Raw genomic sequence first — 13,726 nt, 5'->3', positions numbered from 1 at the left:
TAAATACTCGGAGGTCACCCGAGCGTGCTCGGGAAAACCCGAGAAACGAGTATACTCGCTCATCACTAGTCAGTTCTTAAGAGCAGAGCTATTTGTAAAAGCATTTTAGTTTTGTCCTATTGACAAAGACTGTAGCGGAGGTCAAGCAGGTGAGCCTCTGCTGTATTCAAGATGAGGCAGCAAAGTCTTGATCCAGAGCTCGTGGAGGGTCCAACCCTTTAAGAAATTGACATTTGAAACCGACCTCAATATGCTTAATTAGATTAAAAAGAGTTAATAAAGGGCAGATTCAACTACTCAGCAGGCTCTCTCTTGAGACTTCTTTTTTGCAGAACTTTTTAGGTGTGGATTACATGTGCGCTTTTTCTCAGTATATGTTTAATAAAGTTAGTTTTATCAACCAAAAATGCTGTAATGAGAAAGAGAAAAAAGGGAGCAAAAAAGATACAAACACTTTTGTGGCACTTTTTCATTGCTTTCTATTTGGGGAAAAAATGCTGCAAAAAAACTGAAAGAATTTAAAAAAAATGTTTTATATATTTTGATCCATCAAGTATTACATGCTTTGGGGTCCTTTTCTGAGAAATATTTTCCTGGGCTACATTTCTCAGCCATACACTGTTCCGTAGTGTGCCACACTGATCTCACAGGCTATTGGTCGTGTGAGAATCAAGAAGTGATCAAACACATACAAATAAAGTAAAATTAAATTCTTTATTATGGTGATATAAAAACATACATACCGAATATACTCGAGTTTAAGCCGAGATTTTCAGCCCATTTTTTTAGGCTGAAAGTGCCCCTCTCGGCTTATACGCGAGTCATTGTCCCTGGGGGGTCGGCGGATTTGACATACTCACCTGTTCTTGGCGCGGTCCCTGCATCTCCGCTCTCCAGGCGCTGACAGTTTCTTTCAGCGTTGAGCGGTCACATGGTACCGCTCATTACAGTAATGTATATGGACCTGACTCCACTCCCATAGGGGTGGAGCCGCATATTCATCACTGTAATGAGCGGTAATGGTGACCGCTCAACACTGGAAGAAGCTGTCAGCGCAGGAGACCGGAGATGCAGGGACCGCACCAGGAGCAGGTGAGTATAATGGGGAGGGGGAGCACTGCGCAATAGTCACCGGTCCTCGTTCCGGGCGCCGCTCCGTCTTATGCGTCCTCTGCAGTGACGCTCAGGTCAGAGGGAGCGATAACGTGGTTAGTCCGCGCCCTCTGCCTGAGCGTTAGTGCAGAGGACGCGGAAGAAAAAGCGGCGCCGGAACGAGGACCAGTGAGTATTGCAAGTGCCGGGGGCCTGAGCGACGAGAGGTATGTCATTTTTTTTTTTTTTTTAATCGAAGCAACAGCATATGTTGCAAATATCTCTATGGAGCATTTTATGGGGCCATAATCAACGTTTGTGCAGCATTATATGGGGCAAATATCTCTATGGAGCATCTTATGGGGCCATAATCAACGTTTGTGCAGCATTATATGGGGCAAATATCTATAGGGAGCATCTTATGGGGCCATAATCAACATTTATGCAGTATTATATGGGGCAAATATCTTCATGGAGCATCTTATGGGACCTTAATCAACGTTTGTGCAGCATTATATGGGGCAAATATCTATATGGAGCATCTTATGGGGCCATAATCAACATTTGTGCAGCATTATATGGGGCAAATATCTATATGGAGCATCTTATGGGGCCATAATCAACATTTGTGCAGCACTATATGTGGCAAATATCTTTATGGAGCATCTTATGGGGCCATAATCAACATTTGTGCAGCATTATACGGGGCAAATATCTCTATGGAGCATCTTATGGGGCCCTTATTAACCTTTATGCAGAACTGTATGGGGCAAATGAGTCTATGGAGCATCTTATGGGGCCATTATTAACCTTTATGCAGCATTTTGTGGGGCATATTTTAATATGGAGCATCTTATGGGGCCCATCATGAACTGTATGGAGCATCTTATGGGGCCAATCATGAACTGTATGGAGCATTATATGGGGCTCCTGATTCAATATGGATATTCAAAAACACTTAGCCTACTGATATCTCAATTAATTTTACTTTTATTGGTATCTATTTTTATTTTTGAAATTTACAGGTAGCTGCTGCATTTTCCACCCTAGGCTTATAGTCGAGTCATTAAGTTTTCCCAGTTTTTTGTGGCAAAATTAGGGGGGGTCGGCTTATACTCGGGTCGGCTCATACTCAAGTATATACGGTATGCCTCAAACCAAACTAGGGGGGAGCAGCTGCAGTCAATAAATGTTACCTCATAAATATTGTAGTAAATATTTTTAGACAAATAGAGCAACCAAACAAAGTATATGTATAACCTATAAAACTATGCAGAGTCTGTAAATAAGTGGGAACAAGGCTAATGGGAAAAGTGCAAAAATGCAGAGGTTAATATTTACCCATGATTGTTGAATACTGTTATATAAAGAGAGATATACTAAATATACATCTCTGTATTGATAACAAATTGGTGATGGAAAGGTTTTTATACTCCAAAACATGCCGTTCCTAACTAGATTCCTCCATAGTACAGACTTGTGTGTGTGTATATATATATATATATATATATATATATATATATATATATATATATATATATATACATACAGTGTGTGTGTGTGTATATATATATGTATATATATATACACATATATACACACAACCCCTGGCAAAAATTATGGAATCACCAGCCTTGGAAGATGTTCATTCAGTTGTTTAATTTTGTAGAAAAAAAGCAGATCACAGACATGGCACAAAACTAAAGTAATTTCAAATGGCAACTTTCTGGCTTTAAGAAACACTAAAAGAAATCAAGATCAAAAAAATATGGTAGTCAGTAATGGTTACTTTTTTTTAACCAAGCATAGGGGAAAAATTATGGAATCACTCAATTCTGAGGAAAAAATTATGGAATCACCTTGTACATTTTCATACCCAAAAATAACACCTGCATCAAATTAGATCTGCTCATTAGTCTGCATCTAAAAAGGAGTAATCACACCTTGGAGAGCTGTTGCACCAAGTGGACTGACATGAATCATGGCTTCAACACGAGAGATATCAATTGCAATAAAGGAGAGGATTATCAAACTCTTAAAAGAGGGTAAATCATCACGCAATGTTGCAAAAGAGGTTGGTTGTTCACAGTCAGCTGTGTCTAAATTCTGGACCAAATACAAACAACATGGGAAGGTTGTTAAAGGCAAACATACTGGTAGACCAAGGAAGACATCAAAGCGTCAAGACCGGAAACTTAAATCAATATGTCTCCAAAACAGCAAATGCATAACAAAACAAATGAGGAACGAATGGGTGGAAACTGGAGTCAACGTCTGTGACAGAACTGTAAGAAATCGCCTAAAGGAAATGGCATTTACATACAGAAAAGCTAAACGAAAGCCATCATTAACACCGAACAGAAAAAACAAGGTTACAATGGGCTAAGGAAACGCAATCGTGGACTGTGGATGACAGGATTAAAGTCATATTCAGTGATAAATCGCGAATCTGCATTGGGCAAGGTGATGATGCTGGAACTTTTGCTTGGTGCCGTTCCAATGATATTTATAAAGATGACTGCCTGAAGAGAACATGCCAATTTCCACAGTCATTGATGATATGGGGCTGCATGTCAGGTAAAGACACTGGGGAGATGGCTGTCATTACATCTTCAATAAATGCACAAGTTTATGTTGATATTTTGGACACTTTTCTTATCCCATCAATGGAAAGGATGTTTGGGGATGATGAAATCATTTTTCAAGATGATAATGCATCCTGCCATAGAGCAAAAACTGTGAAAACATTCTTTGAAAAAAGACACATAAGGTCAATGTAATGGCCTGCAAATAGTCCAGATCTCAATACAATTGATAATCTTTGGTGGAAGTTGAAGAAAATGGTCCATGACAAGGCTCCAACCTGCAAAGATGATCTGGCAACATCAATCAGAGAAAGTTGGAGGCAGATTGATGAAGAGTACTGTTTTACACTCATTAAGTCCATACCTCAGAGACTGCAAGTTGTTATAAAAGCCAGAGGTGGTGCAACAAAATACTAGTGATGTGTTAGAGTGTTTTTTTGTTTTTCATGATTCCATAATTTTTTCCTCAGAATTGAGTGATTCCATAATTTTTACCCTATGCTTGGTTAGAAAAAGTAACCATTACTGACTACAACATTTTTTTGTTCTTGATTTCTTTTAGTGTTTCTTAAAGCCAGAAAGTTGCTACTTGAATTGACTTTAGTTTCGTGCCATGTCTATTGATCTGCTTTTTTTTCTACAAAATTAAACAACTGAATTAACATCCTCCAAGGCTGGTGATTCCATAATTTTTGCCAGGGGTTGTATATATATAATTACACAAATAGTACAGCATAATACAGACGTAGCCAGCACCATATAGGTTTAGACAAATATGTACTACCTACGGTAAGTATGGCGATAACAGCTAGCAAAGAAATGGTGACTGCACGCTGCTTCCCCTCACCCCATATTTATGAGGTAACATTTATTGACTGCAGCTGCTCCCCCTAGTTTGATTTGAGGCACTTTTTAATATATGTATGTTTTTATATCGCTATAATAAAGAGTTGAATTTATTTGTTTATGTTTAAACACTTCTTCATTCTCACACGACCAATAGCCTGTGAGATAAGTATAGTTTACTATTAGTGATGAGCGAATATACTCGTTACTCGAGATTTCTCGCGCACGCTCGGGTGTCCTCAGAGTATTTTTAAGTACTCGGAAATTTAGTTTTCTGCGCTGCAGCTGAATGATTTACATCTGTTAACCAGCATAAGTACATGTGGGGGTTGCCTGGTTGCTAGGGAATCCCCACATTTACTTATGCTGGCTAACAGATGTAAATCATTCAGCGGAGGTGAGAAAAACGAAATCTCTGAGCACTAAAAAATACTCGGAGTTCACCCGAGCATGCTCGGGAAGTAACGAGTATATTCGCTCATCATCACTATTTACTATGTATTTGGAGTGTTACCCTCCCCCTATTGGGGAAAGTGGGTTTGGGTAGTATGTTCATCACTATTCCGTAGTGTGCAGTAAATTTCTGTGATCTCTAAAACTGCTAAAAAGCTTTTAAAAATGTGTAGGCCTCCAATTCTCAGACATACAGTGTGGGGAAATAAGTATTTGATCCCTTCCTGATTTTGTAAGTTTGCCCACTGGCAAAGACATGAACAATCTATAATTTTAATAGTAGGTTAATTCATTAAGAGATACAATATCAAAAATAAAATCCAGAAAATCACATTGTATAAATTATATAACTTTATTTGCATTTTGCAGTGAGAAATAACCATTAAGAGTTCTGGCTCCTACAGAGCCATTAGACGCTCCTAATCAACTCGTTACCTGCATTAAAGACAGCTGTCTTATATAGTCACCTTTATAAAAGACTCCTGTCCACAGACTCAATTAATTAGTCAGACTCTAACCTCTACAACATGGGCAAGACCAAAGAGCTTCATAAGGATGTCAGGGACAAGATCATAGACAGAGCAGTGCGAACAGGTGGTCAGTTGGATAGCAGATAGCACCACACAGTCTTCCACATGGTCCAGTCTCACCAGCCTAAAGTCTGGATCACTTAATCCTCACCCTGATCCTCCTTCCTCCCACCATGGTGAGACCCAGGAGACTAGTGATCACATACTGCAACACACCAAGGAGCTGTTTACCACTACATTTCTTGTGGCCTCTCAACCTGGATGCTCCAAGTGGGACATGATGACATGCTGTTTTGTTTAGTTATGCACAAAACTTAGAGCAGCCATGGTCACACGTACATGACGGTGGGGAACAGCAAATTTGCGATAAGGTGGAGGATGAGGATTAGGAGACAGTTGCCGCAAAGTTTTGTTTTTAAGTCACAAAATGCGGAGGACCAAGGTACGGTGGTGGATAACGAATTCACCGACCCAACCTGGGAAGCTGGCATGCAGCGCAAGGCCAGGAGCGCTGAGAGGCAGAGATTGGCAGCACTGAAAAAGACAGGAAGAGGCAGTGAGGTGACAACAGGGACAAGGCTGGAAACTGTTCCACAGAGCACCGACATTCGTAAAAGAGTTAGGTGTTCCCCAGCTTGGGACTCTTTTAAAGAGAGTTCGGAGAATAACAAAATTGTCATTTGCAACCTGTACGATGCTAAGATCAGCAGGGGCATGACCATTAAGAACCTAACCACCACCAGCATGATAAGGCACATGTCATCTAAGCACCCGACTCGGTGGACCAAACGCCTGGGTCCAGGATTGGTGACTTCTCCTATGCTTGGTGCTTCCCAATCCCCTGTCCAAAACATTGGCATAGATGCATCTTGCTCTGCACATTCTGACTTATCATCAGGCACTTCCAAATCTTTGTCCCAGCCCAGCATTCAGCTGCCCCTACTCCAGGCTTTGGAACGAAAAAGAAAGTTCCCAACCACCCACCAACAGGCCCAAATGCTAAATGGGAACACTTCCAGGCTGCTTGCGGTGGAAATGCTGACATTTAGGCTGGTAGACACAGAGGGTTTCCGTCGACTCATGGTCGCAGCCATCCCTCGGTACTCGGACCCCAGCCAAGACTTTTTTCTCTCGGTGTGACATCCCTGTATTGAACCAGCATGTGTCCAGGAACATCACCTGTGCCCTTATTGACATTGTCCACTTAACAACCGACACATGGACAAGCGCTTGTAGCCTGGAACTCTACATTTCCCTGATGGCACACTGGGTGAACATTGGGGATGCTGGGGCCGAGTCACAACCAGGCACAGCGCTGTGCTCCCAAAGCTGAGGATTTCTGGCCCCTACTTCTATCAGGATTTCGTCCACCTCCTATAGCAGTTCCTGCACCCCCTCCTGCTCCTCCTCATCCTCCATCTCTGATGTGGCATCTCAGAGCACATCATCCACATCAATCGGAAGCTGGTAGCTCTGCAGCTCTGCCTCAGCGAAGCGGCAACAGGCTCTGCTAAACCTAATTTGCCCATCAGACAAACTGCACACCGAGGCAGAGTTACTTAAAGGAATAACATGCCAAACAGATCTGGTTTTTGCTACTTAACCTTCAACCAGGCATGGTCGTGTGTCATTCTGGGCGTAACCTGGTGGCGGCTGTGAAGCTTGGCAAGCTCACACACATGTATCCTGCTTGGCACATGTACTCAACTTGATAGTTCATCAATTTCTGAAATCATACCCAGATTCGACAGAGCTTCTGGTCAAGGTACGCGGCGTCAGCTGCCGCCGCTCTGACAGTGCTGCAGCAGAGAATGGAAGTGCCAGCTCACCAACTAGTGTGTGACATCACCACTTGCTGGAACTCCACACTGCACATACTGACAAGTTTTTGTGAGCAGAATAGGCCACTGATTGAGTTCTAGATACAACACACCCGTCAGTATTCTGGTAAGCCTCCATACATAACAACTGAAGAGTGGGCATGAATGTCTGACATTTGTTTGATTCTCCAAAACTTTGAGGACTCCACAAAGATGGTGAGTGGCGATGACGCCACAGACAGAGCAACTATCCCACTTGTGTGCTTATTTAAACAGTTGCTGCTCACAATTAAATATGAAGCTTTTTGTGGGGAGCAGATGGGGATGGAAGAAGACATAACACAGGGAGATAGTAGCCAACCCAGTCTCATCTTACCTGCTCAGTACAGATTGGGTAACAATGAGCAGGTGGATGCTGAGGAGAAGGAAGAGGAGGAACAGGAGCTGGTAGCTAGCGCAACAGAGGCTAGTAGCCACACAACCTACATCACGTCTCTCCTACGTGGATGAGCTGCGTATGGGAATGATGAGGAAAAGAGGGTGGAGGAGGAGATGGAGAGCTGTCATCATGGTGGAGACAGGGAAGTGTTCGCTGTATGGAGCTTGCGCATATGGCCGATTTTATGTACCGCTGCCTTTCCCGTGACCCTTGTGTTACATTCACTTTGGCCAAAAAAAGAGGACTGGTTGTTCATCCTGCTAGAAAAATATATTGAAAAAATTTCTAGCAGCCAACGCTAGCGGCAGGGGGCAAGCTTCCTTGCCCAACCAAGGAGGAGAGGTCAGGGAGACACACAGCAGAGGCAGGGGTACAATGTCGAAGGTGTGGGCCAATTTCATGACACCTGTCCAGCACCCAGTGATTAATGACTGGGTATTTTTGACAAGGAGGTAAAAGTTTTTAATGATGGTCAAGCAATACCTGGCCAACCAAACCAGCATACTCCCTAATTACGCTGCGACTTTCAACTATTAGGTCTCAAAGCTGGACACCTGGCTTGAGCTGTCCCTCTATTCCTTGGAGGTGTTGTGCTGTTCTGCTGCTAAAATATTGCCTTAGCGGGTTTTTACTGCTGCGGGGGAGGGTCAAAACAGATAGGCGCTATTGCCTGTCAACAGAGGATGCAGACAGGCTCACTCTCATAAAAATTAACAAAGCCTGGATTATCCCCACTTTTCAACACCACCAGATGACAGCAGCACATAAAGTGTTTGTAATAGTCAATATTTTAATGAGGCACACCAGTTGTTGCCTTTTAGGAGTCTATGGATGACCATAATCATATTTTCTGTCTGGCTTTGCACTTTCTGCAAAGTCTTTATGACTGTATAAGTACATCAACTACACTTTCAAAATATTTTCGTTCAAAATGTTGTTATAAGTCAATAACTCATCCATACAGTTTAATATGGTTAATGTTGCATTACTGTGGTATGTAAAACGTACAAAAAGGGTAGAAAAATTATTCAGGATTAGATTACTCATCCATACAGTATTACATGCTTTCTGTCCCATTTTTATGGTATATAACAATAGAAAAAAGCATTTGAAAATGCTTGTTTCTTCGCATTTCTTACCCATACACTATTCCGTTTTCTGGGGTACATTTTTTGTTATACAAGACTTAAAAAAAAACTTTATAAATTTTGCTGGGTTACATTTCTCAGCCATACAGAATTAAGTGTTCTTGGGAACATTTCGTTGGTGTATAACCCTGCAAAACCTTTTTCAAAATGTTCATTATTATATTGCTCACCATAGACTATTCCTTGGTCTTGAGTACATTTCCTTGGTATATAACCCTCAAATAAAACTTGTTATTATTTATTTATATACCACCATTGATTCCATGGTGCTGTACATAAGAAGGGGTTACATCAAAATACAAATATCAATTACAGTAAACAAAACTAACAATAACAGACTGATACAGAGGGAAGAGGACTCTGCCCTTGTGGGCTTACATTCTACAGGATTATCAAGAAGGAGACAGTAGGCTGAGGGTTGTAGTAGCTCCGATGGTGTTGAGGTGGCCGTGTGGTCATTACAGGTTGTAAGCTTCTTTGAAGAGGTGGGTTTTCAGGTTTCTTTTCAAGGATCCAAATGTGGTGGATAACCGGACGTGTTGGGGCACAGAATTCCAGAGGATGGGGGATATTCGGGAGAAGTCTTGGAGGCGATTGGGTGAGGAGCGAATAAGCATGGAGGAGAGAAGGAGGTCTTGGGAGGACCGGAGATTATGTGAGGGAAGATATTGAGAGATTAGTTTGGAAGTATACTGAGGAGAAAGGTTATGGATGGCTTTGTAGGTCAGTGTAAGTAGTTTAAACTGGATACGCTGAGAAATTGGGAGCCAGTGAAGGGATTTGCAAAGAGGGGAAGCAGGAGTGTAGCGAGGAGAGAGATTAATTAGTCGGGCAGCAGAGTTAAGGATGGACTGGAGGTGTGCGAGAGTGTTAGAAGGTAGGCCACAGAGGAGGATGTTGCAGTAGTCGAGGCGGGAGATGATTAGGGCATGCACAAGCATTTTGTTACAGTGAGGGTTGAGGAAAGGACGGATTCTGGAAATATTTTTGAGCTGGAGGCGACAGGAAGTGGCGAGAGCTTGGATGTGCGGTTTGAAGGACAGGGCAGAATCCAGGGTTACTCCGAGGCAGCGGATTTTGGGGACAGGGGAAAGTGTGATTTCATTTAATTTGATAGATAGATCAGGTATGGAAGATATGCGAGATGGAGGAAAGATAATTAGTTCAGATTTTTCCACATTGAGCTTGAGGAAGCGAGAGGAGAAGAAGGAGGATATAGCTGATAGACACTCTGGGATTCTGGAGAGCAGAGAGGTGACATCTGGGCCAGAGGTGTAGATCTGAGTGTCATCAGTATATAGATGGTACTGGAAGCCATACGTCCTTATGAGTTGTCCCAGGCCGAGTGTATAGATTGAGAAGAGTAAGGGCCCAAGGACAGAGCCTTGAGGGACACCAACAGAGAGGGGGCGAGATGAAGAGGTAGTATGGGAGTAGGAAACGCTAAATGTGCATTTGGTAAGGTATAAGGAGATCCAAGATAGGGCGAGGTCTTTGACCCCAAAGGAAGAGAGGATCTGTAGTAGGAGGCAGTGGTCAACTGTGTTAAAGGCAGACGACAGGTCTAGAAGGAGGAGTATAGAGAATTGTCTGTTAGCTTTGGCTGTAAGTCGTTAATAATTTTGGTCAGGGCAGTCTCAGTGGAATGGTGGGGATGGAAGCCAGATTGTAGATTGTCGAAGAGAGAGTTAGATGCAAAGTGAGAGGAAAGTTCAGCTTGGGCGTGCTGCTCAAGGAGTTTGGATGCAAATGGGAGCAAAGATATGAGGCGAAAGCTGGACATAGCGCTTGGGTTAAGTGATGGCTTTTTGAGGATATGTGTGATTGTGGCATGTTTGAAAGCAGTGGGGAAGGTACCAGAAGTTAGTGATAGGTTGAAGAGATGGGTTCAAAATGTACATCTTCTTGGGTACATTTAGTTGCTATATAAGCTCTAAATTTTAGATTTTGTGCAGTTTGCAGATTGGAGGTGTTTTTGTTGAGTTATTCTGGCGCGGATTTGTGGCACAACCTGAAAACAGCAAAGTGAATGAGAAATTGATGTGTCATGCACACACTTGAGTATTTTTGATTTGCAGATTTGGTGCAGAAAATAATCTGCAACATGTCAATTCTCTGTGCATTTTTGCCCTGTGTTTTTCACCATTGACTTCACTCAAAGCAACCAAAAATACAGAGGAAAAATTAATGAAAAATGAGAGTTTTTGCAGCTGCGATTTTTCTGCCAACAGATGCAGACATTTTTACTCAACGTGTGTACATACCCTTATCTTTATATATTGCTCACCCATAGACTATTCCATGGTCTGGAGTACATTAAGTTGGTATATAAGCCTCAAAAGTGCATAGCCTTTATGACACTAGGAGTACCAATACATGACAATTTGAACAGAATGTGTATGAGGCCCTCCTTTATGTCTAACACAGGGTGTATCTGAGTCCCTTATTGTTGGCAGTTCTAGATTCCTTCATAAACTAAACTGTAATGTTCATATTTTTTAATTAAAAAAAACAAACAATTTAGGTTTACTTAAATTACCGTATATTTTTTAAAAATCATTTTAACATTTTCCCTTATAAACAAGTCATTATAAAGGAAAAAATGTGTCTTAACATTGTTTTTTCCTGTAAAATGAAATTTGTCGCGGGTTTGGAATGTTTTATTGTCACTCCTTAAACTGGAGTAAAAGTGTGCCACCATAGTTCTCAGCAGTGATCTGGGAGTCAGGCATGCTTACAGGGGTCTTCCCCATGCTGTTCTCCTTCCATTTTCCCACCCATTCCAACATTTTTACTGCCCCCCAGACCTCTTTGTAGAGTCTGCCGGAAAAAAGTTGGCTTTCCCATGGACTCCCATTATACTCATTACTTGAAACGAGCGTGCGAGTATTAGGAATTGCTCGGTTCCAGCAATGAGCACCCGAACCTCTTAAGGCCCCGTCTCACTAAGCGATTTACCAACGATCACGACCAGCGATACGACCTGGCCATGATCGTTGGTAAGTCGCTGTGTGGTCGCTGGGGAGCTGTCACACAGACTGCTCTCCAGCGACCAACGATCAGGGGAACGACTTCGGCATCGTTGAAACTGTCTTCAACGATGCCGAAGTCCCCCTGCAGCACCCGGGTAACCAGGGTAAACATCGGGTTACTAAGCACAGGGCCGCGCTTAGTAACCCGATGTTTACCCTGGTTACCAAAAAAAACAAACACTACATACTCGCCTTTCGGTGTCCAGGTCCCTTGCCGTCTGCTTCCTGCTCTGACTGAGATCCGGCCGTACAGTGAGAGCAGATCACAGCGGTGACGTCACTGCTGCGCTCTCACTTCTCACTGTACGGCCGGCAGTCAGTGAGAGCAGGAAGCAGACGGCAAGGGACCTGGACACCGAAAGGCGAGTATGTACTGTTTGTTTTTTTTGGTAACCAGGGTAAACATCGGGTTACTAAGCGCGGCCCTGCGCTTAGTAACCCGATGTTTACCCTGGTTACCAGTGAAGACATCGCTGGATCGGTGTCACACACACCGATTCAGCGATGTCAGCGGGGCCTCAACGACCAAAAAAAGGTCCAGGCCATTCCGACACGACCAGCGATCTCACAGCAGGGGCCTGATCGCTGGTACGTGTCACACATAGCGAGATCGCTATGGAGGTCGCTGTTGCGTAACAAAACTTGTGACTCAGCAGCGATCTCGCTAGCGATCTCGCTATGTGAGACGGGGCCTTTAGTGACCACTTCATGCCTCAGGGAAGTGATTGTCCAGAGTCAAGCATACATGTAACATGAGCTCCACTTTCATCCAAGGCAGGACCTCACAAAAAAAGTATGTTTACACAGGCAAATTTCCACCAATAAAAAGTGTTGATCGACAATATTACAAGTAAATAGGTGCTTGTTTAAAAAGTAGCTAAACTTTTTCTATTCATCCTCCAACCATTGCAAAGTTATGAATTTTTGTAATATACTACATTACCGTATTTCGCTTCCTTGCCTCCCAAACAATATGCTGCAGTGCTGTTTCAATGTCCAGTCTATGCACCTTTAGAAGTGCCTTTTAAATGCTGCTCAGCAATACTGGTCAACTATAATCAAAAAGTCAGATTATGGGGAATTCTGAGTGGAGGATGGCAAGAAGAGGCTCAGACATGGAAAGTCCTATACACAGATTGTTTGAATGCAGTGTAAAGATGTTGCTGGGCAGTAGATGAAATGAGATTGTAAAGGAACATGAACTGGGCATTGAAACAGCACTGCACAATAATGTTTGGGAGGCAAGGAAGCAAAATACGGTAATGAAGTATAGCAAGGTACAGCACAGTGTTTGGAAGAGAAGGAAGCAAACTACAGTAAGCTAGTGAAGTACTATATATAACAAAAATGCCTAACTTTTAAATGACAGGAGGATAATTAAATAAAAATAAAGTTTAGTTATCCTTTAAGGACCTTTTACTCAATGAAAATTGTATGTGGAAGAATGATTGTTAACACGATTCTTCAGTCCCCATATGGTTTGCAAATTGTGAGCAGCAAATCCCCTACATGGAAAAAATATGTGGTGTCAGCCTGGATTGTAGGGGCCTTTAAGAACACGTTTTTCCTTTTAATAAAATAACTTGGCTCAGATGAATCCTTTTCTCTGACGAGCACAGTGTGAAAGTGATATAAAACACTATTATTTTATTATATATGTCTTATTCCGCAGCGCTCACAATCTACAGTACATTCCCTATTAGTAGGTCTTTGAAATGTCAGCAATGAAAAAGTAGTGGACAACCTCTAAGGTTTTTTCTATTAAATCTATGTATACAGTG

At 42.3% G+C, this 13,726-nt stretch overlaps 1 protein-coding gene across 2 annotated transcripts in view; it reads right to left on the bottom strand.

The window, feature by feature from the left end:
- The window catches only part of LARS2 (leucyl-tRNA synthetase 2, mitochondrial), a 266,084-nt gene that overhangs the window by 231,732 nt on the left and 20,626 nt on the right, over positions 1-13,726 (bottom strand). The window lies entirely within an intron of this gene.

The sequence above is a fragment of the Ranitomeya variabilis genome, chromosome 6 (assembly GCF_051348905.1).
Source record: "Ranitomeya variabilis isolate aRanVar5 chromosome 6, aRanVar5.hap1, whole genome shotgun sequence".
In the NCBI taxonomy this organism is placed as follows: Eukaryota; Metazoa; Chordata; class Amphibia; order Anura; family Dendrobatidae; genus Ranitomeya; species Ranitomeya variabilis.
Note: the sequence above shows the minus strand (reverse complement) of the source record. Positions and strands in the feature narration are given on the sequence as shown.